This window comes from Rhincodon typus, chromosome 27, assembly GCF_021869965.1.
Source record: "Rhincodon typus isolate 14 chromosome 27, sRhiTyp1.1, whole genome shotgun sequence".
NCBI lineage: Eukaryota > Metazoa > Chordata > Chondrichthyes > Orectolobiformes > Rhincodontidae > Rhincodon > Rhincodon typus.
The window spans coordinates 40,666,289-40,689,129 of record NC_063358.1 but is presented as its reverse complement, the minus strand read 5'-3'; the positions used below and the strand labels follow the sequence as shown (position 1 = coordinate 40,689,129).

At 43.3% G+C, this 22,841-nt stretch overlaps 1 protein-coding gene across 1 annotated transcript in view; it reads right to left on the bottom strand.

The window, feature by feature from the left end:
• Positions 1-22,841, bottom strand: part of adgrb2 (adhesion G protein-coupled receptor B2) — a 683,435-nt gene that overhangs the window by 619,573 nt on the left and 41,021 nt on the right. The gene's annotated exons all lie outside the window — the stretch shown is intronic.

The window sequence follows — 22,841 nt, the reverse complement described above, 5'->3', positions numbered from 1 at the left end:
GTTAAAATCCCCCATGATAATTGCCGTACCATTTTTACAGGCATTAGTTATTTCTTTGTTTATTGCCCGCCCCAATGTGACGTTATTATTTGGTGGCCTATAGACTACGCCTATCAGTGACTTTTTCCTCTTAGAATTTCTAATTTCCACCCAAATGGATTCAACCTCATTCTCCATAGAACCTATATCATCTCTCAGCACCGCTTTGATGGCATCCTTGAATATCAGGGCTACATCACCTCCCTTACCTTCCTGTCTGTCCTTCCAAATAGTCTGGTACCCTTGGATATTTAACTCCCAGTCGTGACCATCCTGTAACCATGTCTCCGTAATGGCTACCAAATCATATTCATTCGCGATGATTTGTGCCGTTAACTCATCAACCTTGTTACGAATGCTACGAGCATTCAGGTAAAGTGCCTTTATGCTAGCTTTCTTACCCTCATGATTTCCAACATCTCTAATAATATCTCCTGAGTTATCCTTCCTTTTTGCTTCTTTCATTGTCTGCCTTGAACTTAAACCCTCCTGCACACATGCTAACCTGCTGCTTACCTTATTTACCATCATACTCCCTATCGTTTTCCCTTTCCCTTCCCCCCAACTCACTAGTTTAAAGTCCTAGTGACCATCCTATTTATCCTTTTCGCAAGAACACTGGTTCCAGATCGGTTCAGGTGGAGACCGTCCCATCGGTACAGATCCCTCCGGTTCCAAAACTGATGCCAATGCCCCATGAAATGGAACCCTCTTTCCCACACCACTCCCTTAGCCACGTGTTTACTTCCCTAATTTTCTTATCCCTAAGCCAATTTGCACGTGGCTCGGGCAGTAATCCGGAGATTATGACCCTCGAGGACCTGTTCCTTAATTTTGTTCCTCGTGCTTGATAATCCCCAAACAGGTCCTCCATCCTAGCCTTGCCTATGTTGTTAGCCCCAACGTGGACCACAACAACTGGATCCTCCCCCTCTCGCTCCAATATACTTTCAAGCCGGTCAGAGATGTCCTGCACCCTGGCACCAGGCAGGCAACACACCATGTCCTTGTAGAATTTTCTTTGTGCTCCTGGCGATCACTTATCATTGTGGAGCTCAAAGTGGAGTGCTTATTAAGGGAGCCTTGTATCAGGCATGCAGACAATGTGACCCGTTCCTCACAGTTCATCATGCATAACCAATGTTTCGATACTGGGGATATTGGCCTGGGAGAAAGTGCTCACATTGGTACATCTATCCAACGAGTGGATTTGCAGAATTTTGTAAAGCAGCGCTGGTGATAATCTCCAGGGAGTTGAGATGTCTGCTGTACATGGTTTGGCTGCCTGTAGAAATTTGTCACCATTCTTCACCTGCTTCACAATGACACACAAACTGTGATCCTCACCAAAGACCCAAAACAAATGCAAACTGGGGTCAAACAGAGCTTCGACATCACACCAACGCTCTTTTCCATCTTCCTGGAGGTCTGGAATATATTCCACAACACTGCACCTCATCCCCACAAAGTTCCCTGCCAGAGTGGAGCTAACCTACAGGACAAGCAGAAAATTGATCAATGCCTCCAGGCCAGAATCAAGACTACCCCAACTTCTATCATCGAGTTGTAGTATGCAGATGATACCTGTGTGTGCACACCATCATTGATGCATTCCCGAAGGCATACGAGACAATTGGCCTCTGAATGCCTTTGCCCTATTCCCTGAACTGGCACCCTCCTCCGCTGTAAGAATGCTGACTCACCTTCTCTCATATGTACAGGCACTTGCGACTCTGAGAACTGCTTGTACTCTTAGTAGTGATGATGATTTGCAGTCATACTGCTAGGACTACAGAGCTGCCAGCCAATCAGATTTTCTGTCAACCAAGGGGTGGAAGTCTCACCTACATCCTCTTACCATTCCATGGAGTCTTACCTGCACGTGGGTCAGCCTGATTAGCAATTCTCAGGCGATGCAGTTTCTCAAAGGTTTTCACATGATAGATGCTGGGAGGATCTTTTCTCTGAAATGATTGGAACTACAGATCATAGCCTAAGTAACAGCCAATGAGAACTGAGATTAAGATAAACTTCTTTTCACAAAAGGTTGTTAATTTTCAGTACTCTCTGTCCAAAGGTGCTATGAGTGTGCACAGTTTTTGTTTTGAGCATATGCAAGAGGGGTTGTTAGTTTTTTGCATATGAAGGGAATCAAAGGATGAGTATCTTTTACAATGCACATGCTTTTAAAATCCAGACTCATCATTGATGTATTTGCTACTTGCTGATTCAGAATTATTCTTTATTAAAAGCTCTGAATACTGCAATTAAGTGTAGCACTGATCGTTCAGTTTAGTTTCTCACTAGGATTTAAAAGAAATTTATGTTGCAGTTTCACAATCACATGCAGATGAGAATGCAATCACAAAAGGCTATCACTGCATGGTAACAATCCGATATTACTGGAAATGATACGTGATCACAGAACACGTACTACACTCCCAATCTGTAATTCAGGGTGCCAACTGACTGCAATCTATTGTGCTCCAACTAAACATCTAGACATGTGTACTCAGGACTGAATAAACAAATAAATTTGGACATTCTAACTGAATATGATGTGCCAATGAACAATACTACATTTATCAGCTGGACAGAAAGATAAACATTAGCTGCTTAGATACTTCAGCAGATGATCAAGCTGGATCCACATTAAAGTTAGGAACAGAGAATTTATATGTTTCGTAATGCACTTTTATCCACCAAAATCTCTTCTGCATGATTTATTGTAGCCAGTGAATGTCATCATTGTTCACCAGTTTCTCAATATGAGGATGATGTCTCCTCAGGGCCACATCTTTCTATGAAGAGTCCTCAGGTGACTGAACAGACCAATTGTAAATCCAGAGATCTTTGGGCACTTGGGGCATGAGATAGTGAGATGTGGAATATCTGCAGAATTTGATTCCTTGTTTTTCCTTTCCTGCCTCATAATTTAGACTTTGTAACTGAAAGCGTAACACAGCTGATGTCAAGTGTCACTGTTGTACGGCCATGCCAGCCATGTTGGATGAGCCGCAGCTCATGACAGTTGCTTCTACCATCCTCTTTTAGAATACAAAGCTGCAGGGCCTGTTTTGTGCAATATGGTAAAGGAAAAGCACTTCCTGTACTAAACAGAAAAGTTCCTTGGAATTGACAATATATGGTTTATTGAATGTCAGCAACTAGTTACTATATTCTATATAGCCACTGTTATAGAAAATTTGAGGAAAACTCCCCCAGGTGTTAAGTCTCAAATCTTTGAGATCATAAGCTACTCTGCTCACAAGTCCATTTTCCATTAACATACAGATATACAAACACAAAAACATCTTTTGGCCCATTGTATCTGCATTGGTCAAACTACCTCGTCTAATCCCAATTTTCAATACTTAACACATTGCCTTGTATGCTTTGTCATTGCAAGTGCAAACCTAAATACTTCTTAAATGCTATCAGGGTTTCGCACTTACAGACTGAGTTCCAGATTCCCACCACGTTCTGGGTGAAAAAGTTTTTTCCCCACATCTCCTCTAAACCTCAGTCCCTTACTTTAAAATCTATGTCCCCTGGTCATTGATCCGTCCAAAGGATAAAGTTTCTTCCCGTCTACCCTATCTATGCCTCTCATAATTCTATACATCTCAATCATGTTCCTCTCAATCTCCTCTGCTCCAAGGAAAACAAAACTCAGTCTGTCCAGTCTCTCTTCATAACAAACTCTCCAGCCCAGGCAACATCCTGGTAAGTCTCTTCTACATCCCTTCCAGTGATACAGCATCCCTCCTATATGGGTTCCAGAACTGCACACAATACTCAGTTGTGGCCTAGCCAACATTTTATACAGTTTCAGCAATAAACTCCCTCCCTGCTGTTAAACTCTACATTTCAGCTAATAAAGACAAGTATCCCATATGCCTTCTTAAAAATTTTATCCACTTGTCCTGATACCTGGGCCCAGCATTTAGTTTGAGCCCAGGTCAGAACCCAGCAGCTTCAGTGGACTCATGGCAGCAACGATGTCAGTGGAGGCATTATGGCGCTGAAGAATGGTGACACAGCTCCAGGTCATAGCTGGACCCAGGTATCTGATGGTGGAGATGGTGGCACTCTGGCTGCTGTGGCATGTGGGACTCGGGCACTTGAGGGATGGACTTTATGGCTTTGTTTTTCTGACAGCGTGGACTCACGGCGGAGGCAGGGGAGTATACTCAGATGACACCAGAGATTGGCGACTCTGTACACTTTTCACTACATTCCATCATTCTTGTACTCAAGAATATGTGACAATAAAATCTAAATCTAATGATACGCTAACAGACCAGTGTACAAGCACACCAAGGTCCCTCTGATCTTTGGTGCTTTCCTACCATTCATCATGTATTCCCTTGCCTTGCTTGTTCCTCCCATGTACATCACCTCACATTTATCCGGATTGAATTTCATTTGCCAGTGATCAGCTCATTTATATCCTTATGTAATCTAAGTATATGCTCAATATTCACTGTACTGCCAATTTTTGTTTCATCTGCAAACTTACTTTCAACTATTCTGCATTGAAGTCTAAATCATTTATATAAACCACAACAGCAAGGGGCTCAACACTAACTCCTATGAGTCATCACTACTCACAGTGTCCTGGTGACGATGGCATTCCGCAGTCTTAATTCTTTCACACCCATATACATCAGTCACCATTTTGAATTATTGGTCATAAGATCTTCCCTGTTATTCACGCCAAAGTTGCTGCACTTCAAGCACAGCTTCACAGTATACAGTTCATAATGTGGACCCACAGATTTTTCTTATTAGGAGCCTTACTTTCACTGAGGCACCAGATTCTAAAACCTTTCAAGGGTTGACGGATTTATTTAAGGAATATTACAACCCCAAGACTCCTTTAATTCTGAGATGCAATCGTTTTGACACGGCAATTGGAGAACCAGGGGACTCCATGTTGGAACTTTTGGCTAGGTTAAGACAACTTGCAGGGGCAGGCGACTTTGATTTATCCCATAATGAGATGCTTAGAGACCGGTTGGTATGCGGTATTAATGATGCAAATGTGCAAAAGCACCTACAAGCTGATGTCCAACAGGACTTCAAACAGGCACTACAACTGACTTTATCATTGGAAAATATGGCAAGTGGAACATATGAGTGCAGAGTATTCCAAAAGATGTGGACATCAGTCTGACCGAGCTTGGGGTACACCAGTTGAATGAAAGCAATTGCATTGCGTTACTCTGAGGAGATGTCCTCATGGGAGGGTACCTCTAGGTCAGATCACAGTAAAACCCCAAAACAAAGCCAAGCCTCAGCCAAACTGTTAAAATTTTCTTCAGGATCCGAGCAGACTAGCCATTGTGGTTGCTGCTGGCATGCAGATTTGAGACCGTGAAAGAGTTCTACTCGACCTAAATTGCGTAAGGCAACTCATAGGCCGGTATCCAGGAGAGTTTGTACCCTGGAAAATTCACCTACATTTGTGTTGGAACAGTTAAATTGCCTAGCAATATTCAAATCAGAACCAATCAAAATAAACGATCATCTGGTTCTAATGGAGTTCGATACCGGTATGGCCTTATCAGTGACTGCAGAACCAATTTTGAACAAAATTTGGTCAGGATTCCCACCCTTAAGTTTGAGCAAAGACCTCGGCTAGACTGAGTACCTATACCAAAGAACCCTTACAGATTGAGGGTACAATTTCAGTTCCGGTCTCTTATGAAAAGCAGATTCTTCAGTCTCCAGTGATCGTAGTAGAAGGCTTGGGTCCAAGCTCGACAGGCTGAAACTGATTGAGAGATTCACCTTCACTGAAAAATATTGAGCCAATTAGAAAATGGCTGCTTGACTAAAGTCCTAATGAACTTTCCAGGAGTCTTCTAGGTAGATCTAGGGACTATCAGAGGAGCCAAGGCCACCTTGCATGTTGACTAGGAAGCAATTCCACAATTCTGCAAGGCCTGCCGAGTGCCATTTGCCCTACGGACAAAAGTAGAGGCAGAAATCAGAAGATTTGAAAAGGACTCACCAAACCAATTGTGGAACAGGCAGCACTGGTTGTACAAATTTTTAAGCCTGACAGTCAGTTTGCCTTTGTGCGTATTTTAAATAAATGAAAAATCACTTTTCATAGCTGGAAAAATACCCAATCCCTTGAATAGAAGATTTATATGCAAAGCTGGCAGGGGATGCTGTCCTTCACGAAGCTGGACATGAGCCATGCTTAGTTGCAATTGCGTTCAGATGAGGATTCCCAGAAATATGCTACAATTAATACTCATAAGGGCTTGTACCAATAGGCAAGACTGCCATTTGAGGCATTAGCCTGATCGATTTTTTAGCAGACAATGCAAAGCACAAATACACCCAAATAAAGAAGTATTAGCAACCGTATTTGGAGTCAGGAAGTTCCACCAATGCCTACATGGACGAAAATTTGTCATAATGATGGACCACAAACCCATACTAGGTCTGCTTAAAAAAGGGCGAAACACTGCCGCCCATAACTTCAGGTTGAATGTAGTAGTAGGTTCTAATGCTAAATGCCTATAATTATATCCAGGAGGCCAAGTAGCGAATGCGGACGCATTGAGCCAACTCCTGCTGGCAGATGCACAACCGGTGGGTGAACCAATGGAAGAGTACATAATGGTTTTAAATTTTCTGGGCACACTTCCAGTCACAGCTGACAATATCAGACCTTAGACGCTGAAAATCAGTCCTGGCAAAACTGAAACAACTGGTGGTGAGGGTGAAACCAAAGGGTCATCACAACCAGATTGAAACCTTTTTGGACCTGGACAGCACAAATCACAGTAGAGGATGGCATATTGTTATGGGGAGCGAAAATGATTGTCCGAACGAAGGTCACCACCAGACACTGGCTGAACTCCACCAGGGTCCTCCAGCAGTGTCCAAAATAAAGATGGTGGCGAGAAATTATGTCTAGTGGCTAGGGTTGGATGCAGACACAGCTGCATTGATGGGGCAGTGCCCAGAGTGCTAACAAGGGCAAAAATTACCACCAGCATCTCCCACACATCTGTGGAAATGGCCGGGTAAACCTTGGACTTGGTTACATGTTGACTATGCAAGTCCTTTCCTTGGTTCAATGTTCTTAGTCATTGTAGACACCTACTTAAACTGGTTGGGCATGCATTCAGTCTAAGCGTCAAACACGGGGACAACAATAGCAAAGTTGCGAGTACCTTTTTCTATACACTGACTCCTGGAAGTGTTGGTCACAGATATGGGCCATCGTCTTTCAGCAGGGAATTTGGGTATTTCATAAAGTTGAATGGGATTTGACATAAAAGGACAGCTCCATACCATCCATCATCCAATGGTCTGGCAGAAAGAGCAGTCTAAACTTTGAAGGCAGACTTTAAGAAACAGCCTACAGCCTGGTTAAATGCCAAGCTGTCACAGTTTTTGTTGATTATAGGACCACCATGCATGTAATTGCAGGGATAACACCGGCAGAGTTGCTAATGGGTAGAAGACTCCACACCAGGGTAAATTTGATCTTCCCGACTGGGGGGTGGGTGGTGGGCAGCATCAGGAACGCCAGTGCCGGACCCAAGACTCTGCCAAGCGAGGCAATCAGTCTTCTACAGGGGATGGTTTAGTGTAAGAACCACTGAAGTGGCACTAAATGGGTAACAGGCATGGTTGACGTGAGGTCAGGTATAGCAAAGTAAACATTTTCGGGTCAGTGCAACGGTCCTGAACAAGCACATGGACCATATGAAAGCCATAAAGTCACAAATGACGAGGCAGCAAATCATGCTATGCACCTCAGAACAGTCAGAAAGGCTGCCGGAACCTGGCCGGAACCTGTGTTGACAAGTCTTCTAAATCCGAGATGGGCATGACAGATACAGTCGCATCAATGCTTTTGCTGGCAGAAGAGAGTAAATTTCTACCAAGACACTCCTTGCACAAGAGGTGAGCTCCCATGCAATTATACACCGCCACATCGGAGGAGGAGTCTGACCCAGTGCTAAAACGCCCAGGACGCTCTTCAAGATAATGGACCAGTCTACATCCTCAGACTCAGAGGGGGAGAGATGTAGTGATTAGAAAGAGGTCTGCCAGCTGGACATCATAAAATGAGTTCCCTGATTGGACCAGATTAACAGCCCCAATCAGGAAGACTTGGCTGACCGATAAAAATAGGAGTGTCAGAGATTCTGACACTTTGAGGCTGTGCCAGAGTCAAGGACTTTCCATGTGTAAATAAAGGGCGACTTGGAGATGGGGTACCAGCCTCTGTAGAGTTATTTCAGCATACAATTACATTAAAGTGCCAGCAGTGTGCATGTAAAACACCTGCATTTCTGCTACCTGTGGTAGCATTTCATGAGTGAAACCTGAGGTCAGCTGACAATGTGTCAGGTATCATTGGTTTATAGATCATAGCCTCCTAGCCAAACAGGAGGGCTCTGCATCGCCATCACTTTCCTCCCCAGTTCCATTGCCAAAAGACTTGAGTACACAAATATGACACCAGTAATACTGGAAATTAAAAATTTTACTTGTAACTATTTCACGTTAAATTGGTTTACCCTTATCCATGGGTGTATGATTTATGAGTTAAGATGGGCATACGTCAGAGAAGTAAATACACTGTCATGGTTCATTGTTGACACATACTGGCAGTTAGAGAGGACTTCAAGACATTTAATTCATAGTGGAATATTGAATGTTTTTCTTCAGCTTTATTGAATGCTCATGTTCGTGCACAATGTTGTACTTTACATTGTATAGAACAAAACAAAACTTGTACGTTCAGATTGCCCTCTCTTTACGTGATTAGCATAGTATTTTCCAAGATTACCCACAATCAGAAGAATTGAAATGTCTTAGATGAACTCCAAAGTTTGCAAGGACTGTCAGCCAACACCGGGATGGAAAATCATTTGGACAGTATCCACATGATTTTTAAAGATCCCTCAATTTCTTATCTCGACTGTCTGATCCCACCAATACCGTGAACACCTAGCCCTTCCCTCTTTCATTCCTTCCATACACAGAAGCCCAGCCTTTGTCATTTCCAGGACTGCTTTTCCACTCTCCCATGCTTGTGAATTTGCTCCACATCCCCCTCACTGATGTTTCACGCCTGCTGGTTGCAAGCCTCTCTCTATGCAAGTAGCCATTCTTCTGTTCCCCTTCCTTGTGCTATATAAACATTTTTAATTAGGAGGAGTGGGCCTTCGAGCTGCTCCCCATTCAATAAGATCATGGCTGATTAGATTACTCCACATTCATGTCTACCCCTGATTTTGCCTTCAAAGGAAGAATGTCATACTGCAGTTGCCTGCAGTTATACAGGACTTTGATGAGCCCATACCTGGAGTATTGCATGCAGTTTTGATCTCCCTACCTCAAAATGGCAAGTATACCCTTAGATGGAATGTAGCAGGAAAGTTTTCTTCACTCAAAAGGTCATGAACCTGTGGAATTCTCTACCTCAGAAGGCTGTGGAAGCCATGTCACTGGATATATTGAAGAAAGAAACAGATTAATTTAGATTTTAAAGTCATCAGGGAATATAGGAAGAAAGCAGAAATATGGTATTGATTTCGAGACTGAGCCATAATCATATTAAATAGCTTCTGGTTCCTATGTTTACCTTTCACCCCTTTGCTTAGCAAGAATCCATCAACCTCTGCCTTAAAAATATTCAAAGACTTTGCTTCTACCGCTTTTTAAGGAAGGCAGTTCCAAAGACTTAGGCCCCTCAGAAATAAAAACATTCCTCATTTGTCTCAAATGAGTGACTGTTAATTATTGAACACTAAACTTGATTCTTCTCGCATGAGGATACATCATTTCCACTTCCACCCTGCCAAGGCCGCTCAGGCTCTTGTATGTTTCAATCAAGTCACCTCTTACTCTTCTAAACTCCAGCAGATACAAGCAAAATATGTCTAACCTTTCCTCATAAAACCACACATCCTACGAATCAAAATACTTCCCTGAATGCTTTAAATACAACTAAATTCTTAAAAGAGAAAAATACCAACCAGAATACTCAAATGTAGTTTCACAAATGTTCAATCACCTCTTCTATTCAATTCACATCAAAATAAATGGAAATACAGTATTGGCTTCTCAATTAATTGCTGTACATGCATACTAACCTTTTGTGGTTCCTCCAAATCCTTCTGAACCTCAAAGGTCACAAATTCTCACCATTTTTAATTTTTCCTGCTGAAATGGACAGTTTCACATAATGCGACATTATATTCTATTTCCCAGATCTTTAATCACTCACTTAAAAGATCTATGTATCTTTTGTCATCAAAAAATTGAACAACCATACCTACAGTCCCTCATCCAAGTTATTTATATAAAAGGTCAAATTTTGAGGCCCCAGAATTGTTCCTAGTGGCATCCCCTGGCTACATTCTGCCAAATAGGCATATTATGTCTACTCCGTTTGCTGTTAACTAGCTAATTTTCAGTTCATGCCAATATTTTACGGCCTAAAACATGAGCTTTTATTGTTTGCAATAAACATTAAGATGGCACCCAATCAAATGCCTTCTGGGAATGTAAGTACAGTATAATCATTCCCCTTTTATCTACAGCACAGTAACCAATTACTTGGAGTTATTTGAGGGAGTAAACATAATTTCCCTCACAAGCTAGGTAGACTCTGCCTGATTGCCTTAACTTTTCCAAATGCCCTACTATAACACCCTCATTTTCTAACATCATCTAAGACAGATATTAAGCTAACTGTGCTGTAATTTCCTCCTTTATGTTTTCCTCCCTTTTTCAATAAATGAGTTACAATTGCAATTTTCCAAAACTGGAATCTTCCCATTAATCCAGGGAATTGTAGAAGATTAAAACCAGCTGTCTAATTATCAGCACAATCTCATCTCAATATGAACTATCCCACCAGCCACTTCTTTTGAGAAACTAGAATAAAAATGAATCAACACCAAGAGCTTATCAGCCTGCAGCTCCTTCAGTTTGCTCAGTACAAGGGGAAGCAATGGCTTAATGATACTGTCACTGAATTAGTAACCCAAAGACCCAGGTAATGTTCTGGAGACCCGAATTTAAATCCTACAACAACAGATGGTAGAAATGGAATTCAATAAAAGTCTGGGGCTGAGCCGGAGAGATTTTTGGCTAAGTCCGAGCTGCATCAAGCTTGTTAGAATGAGTCACACTACAAGACTTAACCGTAATTTACCAAACATGCCACATTAATTGGCAGTTCAGCCTTTATGGCAAATATCATGTCTGATTGCCCATCTCACGCTTTATTTCCTGAAAAACTCACTACTCACTGGAGGTGCTGGAATTGACTAGCATTCCTGCACTGGTGCCATATTTACAAGGTCATTGCACACCCGAACAAGCACTGTCAATCCGGATAAAAACTGAAAGAACTATGGATGTTGTAAATCAGAAACAAAAGTAGAAATTGCTGAAAAGTCTCAGCAGGTCTGCATCTGTGGAGAGAAATCAAAGTTTCAGATCAAATTCTGAGGAACGGTCACTTGATTAATTCTGATTTCTCTCCACAGGTACTGCCAGGCCTGCTGAGCTTTTCCAGCAATTATCAGTTCGGAGTGGCCCTGCGAGAAGTGCATCCAACTCCAGCTCCTCACAGACCGCATTAGGGAACTGGAGCTGGAGCTGGAGTTGAACTCCGGATCATTCAGGAGGCTGATGTGGTGATAGAGAGGAGTTATAAGGAGGTGGTCACACCCAAGGTACAGGACAAAGGTAGCTGTGTGACTGTCAGGAGGGGGAAAGGGAATAGGCAGACAGTGCAGGGATCCCCTGTGGCCGTTCCACTCAATAATAAGTCTTCCGCTTTGGATACTGTTGTTGGGGGAGAAAACGACCTACCAAGGGAATGTCATAGCGGCCACGTCTCTGGCACTGAGCCTGGGTCTGTGGCTCAGAAGGGAAGGGCGGGGGAGAATAGGACAGCGATAGTGATAGGAGATTCACTGGTTGGGGGAACAGACAGGAGATTCTGTGGTACCAAGCGAGACTCCCGGATGGTATGTTGCCTCCCGGGCGCCAAGGTCAGGGATGTCTCGGATCGAGTCTTCAGGATTCTTAAGGGGGAAGGAGAGCAGCCAGAAGTCGTGGTACACATTGGTGCCAATGACATAGCTAGGAAACGGGATGAGGACCTGAAAAGTGAATATAGGGAGTTAGGATGGAAGTTGAAAGCCAGGATGAGCAGAGTAGTAAGCTCAGGATTACTTCCAGTGCCACGGGCTAGTGAGGCCAGAAATAGACAGCGAGTGCTGCTGAACACGTGGCTACAGAGCTGGTGTAGGAGGAAAGGCTTCAGGTTTGTGGATCATTAGGATACCTTCTGGGGAAGGTGGGACCTGTACAGGAAGGACAGGTTGCACCTGAACTGGAGGGGCACCAATATCCTGGGCAGGAGGTTTGCTAGAGCTCTTCAGGAGGGTTTAAACTAGCTTGGCAGGGGGATGGGAACCGGAGCTACAGATCAGAGGATGGGGTAGCCAGTGTACAGACAGATAGAGCAAGCAGAGAATCTGTGAGGAAGGATTAGCAGTTGGTAGGGCAAAGTGGCAGTCAGTGCAATGGGCTGAGGTGTGTCTACTTCAACGCAAGAAGTGTCGGGAATAAGGGTTACAAACTTAGAGCAGGGATCACTACTTGGAACTACGATGTTGTGGCTATTACGGAGATTTGGATAACACAGGGGCAGGAATGGTTGTTGGATGTTCAGGGGTATAGATGTTTCAAAAGAAAAAGGGAGGGAGGTAAAAGAGGTACGGGAGTGGCATTGCTAATCAGGGATGGTATCACTGCTGCAGAAAGGGAGGTCATCGAGGAGGGTTTCTCCACTGAGTCAGTATGGGTGGAAGTCAGAAACAGGAAAGCAGAAGTCACTTTATTGGGAGTTTTCTATAGGCCCCCCAATAGCAACAGAGACACCGAGGAACAGATTGGGAGACAGATTTTGGAAAGGTGCAGAAGTAATAGGGTTGTTGTCATGGGTGACTTCAATTTCCTTAATATGGACTGGAACCTCCTAAGTGCAAATAGTTTGGATGGAGCAGATTTTGTCAGGTGTGTTCAGGAAGGATTTCGGACTCAATATGTAGATAGGCCAACTAGAGGGGAGGCCATATTGGATATGGTGGTTGGCAACGAACCAGGCCAGGTGTCAGATCTCTCGATGGGAGAGGATTTTGGTGATAGTGATCACAACTCCCTGACCTTTACTACAGTCATGGAGAGGGATAGGAGCAGACGGTATTGGGAAGTATTTAACTGAGGGAGGGGGAATTACAATGCTATTAGGAAAGAACTTGGGAGCACCAATTGGGATCAGATGTTCTCAGGGAAATGCACGACAGAAATGTGGAGGTTGTTTAGGGAGCAGTTGCTACAAATACTGGATAGGTTTTTACCATGAGAAAGGAAAGGACGGTAAGGTGAAGGAACCTTGGATGACAAGACATGTGGAACACCTAGTTAAGTGGAAGAAGGAATTTTACTTAAGGTTGAGGAAGCAAGGATTGGACAGGGCTCTAGAGGTCTACAAGATAGCCAAGAAGAAACGGAAGAATGGGCTTAGGAGAACTAGAAGGGGGTATGAGAAAACCTTGGCGGATAGGATCAAGGAAAACCCCAAGGCTTTCTATACTCATGTGAGGAACAAGACGATGGCTAGAGTGAGGGTAGGGCCAATCAGGGATAGTGAAGGGAACTTGTACGCAGAGTCAGAGGAGGTAGGGGACGTCCTTAATGAATACTTTGCTTCAGTATTCACCAGTGAGAGGGACCTTGACGTTTGGGAAGATAGCATGAAACAGGCAGATATGCTCAGACAGGTTGATGTTAGGAAGGAGGATGTGCTAGAAATTTTGAAAAACAAAGATAGATAAATCCCCTGGGCCAGACGGGATGTACGCAAGGTTACTACGGGAAGCGAGGGAAGAGATCGCTGCCCCTTTGGCAATGATCTTTGCATCCTCACTATCCACTGGAGTAGTACCAGAAGATTGGAGGGTGGCAAATATCACTCCCTTGTTCAAGAAAGAGAATAGGGATAATCCTGGAAAATACAGACCGGTCAGTCTTACTTCTGTGGTGGGCAAATTATTGGAGAGGATTCTGAGAGATAGTATTTATGATTATTTGGAAAAGCACAGACTGATTAGAAATTATCAGCATGGCTTTGTGAGGGGCAGGTCATGCCTCACAAGCCTTATTGAATTCTTTGAGGATGTGACAAAACACATTGATGGAGGTAGAGCAGTGGATGTGGTGTATATGGATTTTAGCAAGGCATTTGATAAGGTTCCACATGGTAGGCTCATTCAGAAAGTAAGGAGGCATGGGATTCAGGGAAATTTGACTGTCTGGATACAAAACTGGCTGTCCAATAGAAGACAGAGGGTGGTAGCAGATGGAAAGTACTCAGCCTGGAACTCGGTGACCAGTGGTGTTCCGCAGGGATCTGTTCTGGGACCTCTGCTCTTTGTGATCTTTATAAATGACTTGGATGAGGAAGTAGAAGGGTGGGTTAGTAAGTTTGCCAATGACACGAAGGTTGGTGGAGTTCTGGACAGCATGGAGGGCTATGGTAGGTTGCAACGGGACACTGACAGGATGCAGAGCTGGGCAAAGAAGTGGCAGATGGAATTCAACCCAGAAAAGTGTGAAGTGATTCATTTTGGAAGGTAAAATTTGAATGCAGAATACAGAGTTAATGGCAGGATTCTCGGCAGAGTGGAGGAACAGAGGGATCTTGGGGTCCACGTCCACAGATCCCTCAAAGTTGCTACCCAAGTTGATAGGGTTGTAAAGAAGGCATAAGGTGTGTTGGCTTTCAATGGTGGGGGAATTGAGTTTAATAGCCGTGAGGTTATGCTGCAGCTCTATAAAAAACTTGGAATATTGTGTTCAGTTCTGGTTGCCTCATTATGGGAAGGACGTGGAAGCTTTAGAGAGGGTGCAGAGGAGATTTACCAGGATGCTGCCTGGACTGGTGGGCGGGTCTTATGAGGAAAGGTTGTGGGAGCTAAAGCTTTTCTCATTGGAGCAAAGAAGGATGAGAGGTGACTTGATAGAGGTGTACAGGATGATGAGAGGCAGAGATAGAGTGGATAGTCAGAGACTTTTTCCCAGGGCAGAAATGACTATTACGAGGGGGCATAATTTTAAGGTGATTGGAGAAAGGTATAGGGGAGACAGGTTCCACCTCATGACCCTACTCCGCCAACTCACAGAATCACAGATTCATTCTCTGTCTGATACTGTACCCAGCTTCAACTAAGGCTCATGTTCTACCACTCTCACCAACTCATGAAAAGTCTTCACATTCACCCATCTGTGACACCACTAATCTTACATGTCCACCTCACCTGGTCAGTACACCTCTCCAGCCGCACCCAATAGTAACAGCTATGCCACCCACTTTCATCTTCCGTAATATCTACCTCTCTCATTCCAGAACCAAACTGCCACAATTGGACACAAGGAGTCAAGATGGGTAGTGTGCCACCCATCATTCGGCTCCTTTTCTCTTATGAGGCAAGAATCCTGACTCTGACTGCTCTAAGCAGGGCCTGGGTTCAGAAGCTGCCATTGCCTCACTCTGCAGGATCCCCTGAGCAAAGGCTATCCCTTTTGATTGAACTGAAGCCTGCTGACATCCATGGCAAGCTTTGAGGTTTGTGTCTGTGCTAATTTACAAGGCAAGACTGTAGTAATATGAGCATAGTATCACTGGCACAGCAACAATGTGCAAAAAGGAAAGGCAAGGCAATGCAAGATAGGATGTTACAAGCATCCAGATAGGCTCAGATTGAGTAAGCATTATGACAGTGAGTCTTGATTTGATTTAGTCATACAGTCATAGACTATATAGCATGGAAACAGACCCTTTGGTCCAATTCATCCACGCTGACCAGATATTCTACATTAATTTAGTCCCATTTTCCAGCATTTGGCCCATATCCCTCTAAGCCCTTCCTATTCATACATCCATCCAGATGCCGTTTAAATGCTCTAATTGCACCAGCCTCCAACACTTCCTCTGGCAGCTCATTCTATACATGCACCATCCTCTGCATGAAAAAGTTGCCCCTCAGATCTCCTTTAAATCTTTCCCCTCTCATCTTAAACCTATGCCCTCTAGTTTTGGACTCCCCAGCCCAGGGAAAAGTCCTTGTCTGTTCACCCTATCCATGCCGCTAATGATTTTATAAACCTCTAAGGTCACAACTCTGACTCTCTAGGGAAAATAGCTCCAGCCTAGTCAACCTGTCCCTATAGCTCAAACCCTCCAACCCTGGTAAGATTCTTGAAAACTTTTTCTGAACCCTTTCAAGTTTCACAATATTCTTCGTGTAGCAGACCAGAACTGCACACAGTATTCCAAAAATGGCCTAACTAATGTCCTGTATAGCCGCAACATGACCTCCCAACTCCAATACTCAATGCACTGACCAATAAAGGCGAGCATACCTAACGTCTTCTTCACGATCCTGTCTAGCTGAGACTCTACTTTCAATGAACTATGAACCTGCATTCCAAGGTCTCTTTGTTCAGCAACATTCCTCAAGACCTTACCGTTAAGTGTACAAGTTCTGCTCTACTTTGTCTTACCAAAATGAAGCACCTCACATTTATCTAAATTAAACTCCATTTGCCACACCTCGGCCCATTAGCCCATCTGATCAAGGTTTCGCCGCACTCCAAAGTAACCTTCTTTGCTGTCTACTACATCTCCAATTTTGGTGTCATCTACAAACTTACTAAACATACCTCCTATGCTCACATCCAAATCATCTATGTAAATGACGAAAATCAGTGGACCCAGCACTGATCCTTGTGGCCCACCGCTGGTCACAGGCCTCCAGTCTGAAAAGCAACCCTCCACCACCATCCTCTGTTTTCTACCTTCGAGCCAGTTCTGTATCCAAATGGCTAGTTCTCCCTGTATTCCACGTGATCTAATCTTGCTAACCAGTCTACCATGAGGAACCTTGTCAAACGCCTTACTGAAGTTTTTTTAATTCATTAACAGGATGAGGGCATCACTGGCTAGGCCAGCATTTATTGCCCATCACTAATTGCCCAGAGGGCAGTTCAGAATCAACCACATTGCTGTGGGTCTGGAGTCACATGTAGGTCAGACCAGGTAAGGATGGCAGTTTCCTTCCCTAAGGGACCTTAGTGAACGAGATTGGTTTTTCCGACAATCGACAATGAATTCATAGTCATCATTGGATTCTTAATTCCAGATTTTTTTATTGAATTCAAATTCCATCTATCTGCCATGGCGGGATTCAAATCTGGGTCCCCTGAAAGTTATCTAGGTCTCTGGATTAACAATCCAGTGATAATACCACGAGACTATTGCCTCCCCAAAGTCCATATAGGTCATGTCCACCGCTCTGCGTTCTTCAATCCTCTTCATTACTTCTTCAAAAAATCTCAAGCTAGTGAGACACGAGTTCCCACATACAAAGCCATGTTGACTATCCCTAATCAGTCCCTGCCTTTCCAAGTACATGTAAATCCACACAAAGGCAGCCTTGCTGATCTTTAAGGAGACCTATTCTCTCCCTAGTTACACTATTGTGGTTAATGTACTTATAGAATCATTTTGGATTCTCCTTAACCCCATTTGCCAAAGCTATCTAATGTCCCTTTTTTGCCTTCCTGATTTCCCTCTTAAGTATACTCCTATTGCCTTTCTACTCTTAGGGATTCACTCAATCTCAGCTGTCTATAACTGACATATGCTTCCCTTTTATTGAACGAAACCTCAACTTTGCTAGTCATCCAACATTCCCTACACCTACCAGCCTGCCCTACACCCAAACAGGAACAGGGACAGGAACATACTGTCTCTGGACTCTCTTATTTTTGAAGGCTTCCTATTTTCCAGCTGTCCCTTTACCTGTGAACATCCACCCACAAACAACTTCTGAAAGTTCTTGCCTAATACCTTGATTTGATTTATTGTAGTCACATGTACCTAAGTAGTGAAAAGCTTTGTTTTGCGAGCAGTACAGGCAGTTCATAGCAAACATGGACATACAGATCATACAGTGCTCAGACAGAGTGAAGCATACAAGGTTACAATTGCACAGGAAGTGCACAAAGTGAGATCAACATTATTTGAAGTTAGAGTGTCCATTCAGCAGTCTATTAATGAACATTAGGGAAGAAGCTGCTCTTGAATCTGTTGGTACATGTGTTTAGAGTTCAGAGATGCATCCTGGCCTGCTCCATGAGCCATGTGTGTGTCCCTGAGTGGAAAATGTCCTTACTGGTGAGATGGGCTGTTGGCAAAGTGTTTATCAAGCATTACTGAGTGTCAATCAGAAACTCACTTCTGCCAAGCGAGAATTTCAGCATGCCACTTGAGAAAAGCATACAAGATGTGGAGAGATGCTCTCAGCATCAAGATGGGCCTTGCTAAACATTTCTCCTAATTCTGCCATATATCTTGCTATAGTCCACATCATTCATGGCATCCTTATCCTCACTAATCTGCCTGTCACAGGTGCATCTGTCCATTATAATATTGGTAAGAATGACCACCACATAGTCCTTGTGGAGAAGTTGCATCTTCCCACCACCAAGTTTATTGTATGATACTATCACTGTATTAAATGGGACCGACATCGAACAAACCTAGGAAATTAAGACTGGGCATTCGAGAGGCACTGTGGGTCATCAGCAGCAGCAGCAGAATCGCTTTCCAACAGAATCTTTAAACTCATGGCCCGGCATATCCCCCACTTTACTATTACCATCAAGCCAGGGATCAATATTGGTTTAATGAAGTGTGCAGAAGGCATGTCAAAGCAGCACCAGGACACGCTTAAAAATTAGATGTCAATCTGATAAGAAGCAAGTAATGGACAGATCCAGGCAATTCCACAACCAACAGATCAAATTGAAGCTCTGCAGACATGCTATATTTAGTCCTGAATGATGGTGAACAATTAAACAGCTCACTGGTACAAGATGTTACTTTAACATCCCCACATTCAATAATTGGGGAGCCAAACACATTGATGCAAAACCAAAGTCTCAAGCATTTGCTAAAATCTTCAGCCAATACAATTCACTCTATGTAATATCAAGAAACAGCTGGAGGAACTGGATACTGCAAAGGCTCGGGACCTTGGCAACATTCCAGCAACAGTACCAAGGCACACGCTCCAAACCAGGCTGTTCCAGTATAGCTACAACACTGATAACTAATCAACAACGTGGAAAATCGCCCAGGTACCTCTTGTACGCAAAAAGCAGGACAAATCCCACCCAAAAATATACAAAGCACTAATCAGACCACACCTGGAGTTCTGTGAACAGTTTTGGGTTCCTTAAATAAACAAAGGTGCAGTGGCATTGCAGGCAGTCTAGAGAATGGTCACTTCGCTGATACCAGGTACAAAGGGATTATCTTATGAGCACAGATTCAGTAGAAAGGGCCTGTACTCATTGGAGTTTAGAAGAATGAGAGGCGATTTTATCAAACATACAAGATTATTCAGGGATATTAAAGACGTGGAAAGTTTATTTTTATCCTTTTAAGATGGGTGGTCCAGCACTAAACGGCATTATCTCAGAATTAGACAGCGCACATCTTAGACAAGGTTGAAGAGGTATTTCTTCTCTAAGAGAATAATGAATATGAAGAACTCTTTACTGCAAAGGGCTGTTGAGGCTTGATACTTAAGTATATTAAAAGGACAGAGATATAACAGGTTTGGATTGACAAGTGACAAATAACATTCATAAGAACATAAGAACTAGGAGCAGGAGTAGGCCATCCGGCCCCTCGAGCCTGCCCCGCCATTCAATAAGATCATGGCTGATCTTTTTGAGACTCAGCTCCACTTACCCGCCTGCACACCATAACTCTTAATTCCTTTACTGTTCAAAAATTTATCTAGCCTTGTCTTAAACACATTCAGCGAGGTAGCTTCAACTGCTTCACTGGGTAGGGAATTCCACAGATTCACAACCCTTTGGGTGAAGAAGTTCCTCCTGACCTCAGTCCTAAATCTGCTTTCCTTTATTTCGAGGCAATGCCTCCTAGTCCTAGTTTCACCTGCTAGTGGAAACAACCTCCCTGCCTCCACCTTATCTATTCCCTTCATAATCTTATATGTTTCTATAAGATCTCCCCTCATTCTTCTGAATTCCATTGAGTATAATCCCAGCCTACTCAGTCTCTCCTCATAATCCAACCCTCTCAACTCTGGAATCAACCAAGTGAATCTCCTCTGCACCCCCTCCAGTGCTAGTATATCCCTTCTCAAGTAAGGAGAACAAAACTGCGCACAGTACTCCAGGTGTGGCCTCACCAGGACCCTGTACAGCTGCAGCATAGCCTCCCTGTTTTTAAACTCCATCCCACGAGCAATGACAGACAAAATTCCATTTGCCTTTTTAATTACCTGCTGCACCTGCAATCCTACTTCTAGTGATTCATGCATAAGGACACCCAAGTCCCTCTGCATAGCAGCGTGCTGCATTTTTTTACCATTTAAAACATAGTCCATTTTGCTGTTATTCCTACCAAACTGGATGACCTCACATTTCTCAACATTGCACTCCATCTGCCAGACCTTTGCCCACTCACTTAGACTATCTATACCCTTTCAGTGTCTTCTGCACACTTTGCTCTACCACTCATCTTAGTGTCATCTGCAAATTTTGACACACCACATTTGGTCCCCAACTCCAAATCAGCTATGAAAATTGTAAACAATTGCGGTCCCAACACTGATCCCTGAGGCACACCACTAGCCACTGACCGCCAACCAGAAAAACACCCATTTACTCCTACTCTTTGTTTTCTACTGGTCAACCAATCCTCTATCTATGCCAATACATTACCTGTAATACCGTGCAATTTTATCTTATGTAGCAGCCTTTGGTGTGGCACCTTGTCAAATGCCTTCTGGAAATCCGGATACACTACATCCACAGGTTCCACATTGTCCGCCATGCAAGTAATATCCTCAAAGAATTCCACCAAACTAGTTAAACATGACCTAATCTTCATGAACCCATGCTGGGTGTTCCCAATGGGACAATTTGTATCCAGATGTCTTACTATTTCTTCCTTAATGATAGATTCAAGCATTTTCCCCACTACCGAAGTTAAGCTAACTGGCCTATAGTTACCTGCTTTTTGTCTACTTCCTTTTTTAAGCAGTGGCGTCACATTGGCTGTTTTCCAATCTGTGGGAACCACCCCGGAGTCCAGTGAATTTTGGTAAATAATTACTAGTGCATTTGCTATTTCCCCTATCACCTCATTTAGTACCCTGGGATGCATTTCATCAGGGCCAGGAGACTTGTCTACCTTTAGCCCCATTAGTTTGCCCAGCACTGCCTCCTTAGTGATAATGGTAGTTTCTAGGTCCTCACCTGCTATAACCTTCTTGCCATCAGTTTTCAGCATGTTATTTGTGCCTTCCACCGTGAAGACCAACATAAAATAACTGTTTAATGTCTCGGCTATTTCCTCATTCCCAGTTATTAAACTGGCCTTCTCATCCTCTAAAGGGCCAATGCTTACCTTCGACACTCTTTTACGATTTACATATTTATAGAAACTTTTGCTGCCTGTTTTTATATTTTGAGCTGGTTTACTCTCATAATCTATCTTACTTTTCTTTATAACTTTTTTTGTGGCTTTCTGTTGGCCTTTAAAGATTTCCCAGTCTACTAGTTTCCCACTAATCTTTGCTTTGTTGTATGTATTTTTTTTTAATCTGATACTTTCCTTTATTTCCTTAGACATCCATGGCTGGCTCTCTCTTTTCCTACAGTTCTTCCTTATCACTGGAATATACTTCTACTGAGCACTGTGAAAAATCGTTTTGAAACTCCTCCACTGTTCCTCAATTGACCCACCATAAAGTTTTTGCTCCCATTTTACCTTACCTAACTCCTCCTTCATCCCATCATAGTCTCCTTTGTTTAAGCACAGGACATTGGTACTGGATTTAACCTTCTCACGCTCCATTTGTATTTTAAATTCGACCATACTGTGATCACTCCTTCCGAAAGGGTCCCTAACTGTGAGATCATTAATTATCCCTGTCTCATTACACAGGACTAGATCTAGGATAGCTTGTTCCCTTGTAGGTTCCATTACATATTGTTCAAGGAAATTATCGTGGATGCATTCTATGAACTCCTCCTCAAGGCTGCCATGACCGACCTGGTTTGACCAATCGATATGTAGATTAAAATCCCCCATGATAATTGCTGTACCATTTCTACACGCATTACCTATTTCTATGTTTATTGCCCGCTCCACCACGATGTCCTAATTTGGTGGCCTATAGACCACACCTATCAGTGACTTCTTCTCCCTGCTATTCCTAACTTCCACCCAAATGGATTCAACCTTTTGTTCAGTGGAACCAATATCATCTCTCACTACTGCCCTGATGTCATCCTTAAAAATCAGAGCAACACCACCTCCCTTACCTTCCTGTCTGTCCTTTCGAACAGTTTGATACCCCTCAATACTTAACTCCCAGTCATGACCATCCTGCAACCATGTCTCTGTAACGGCCACTAAATCATACCCATTTGCCATGATTTGCGCTGTCAACTCATCCACCTTGTTTTGAATGCTCTGAGCATTCAGATAAAGTGCCCTTATGCCAATTTTTGCACCTTCTTTTTGGGTCCTATCACCTCCATTACTAACAGCTCGAGTTCTCCTTCCCTTTAACGTTTTTCCTAATTTTCAATGGAGTTGAAGCTTCCTCGTCACCTGCTAACCT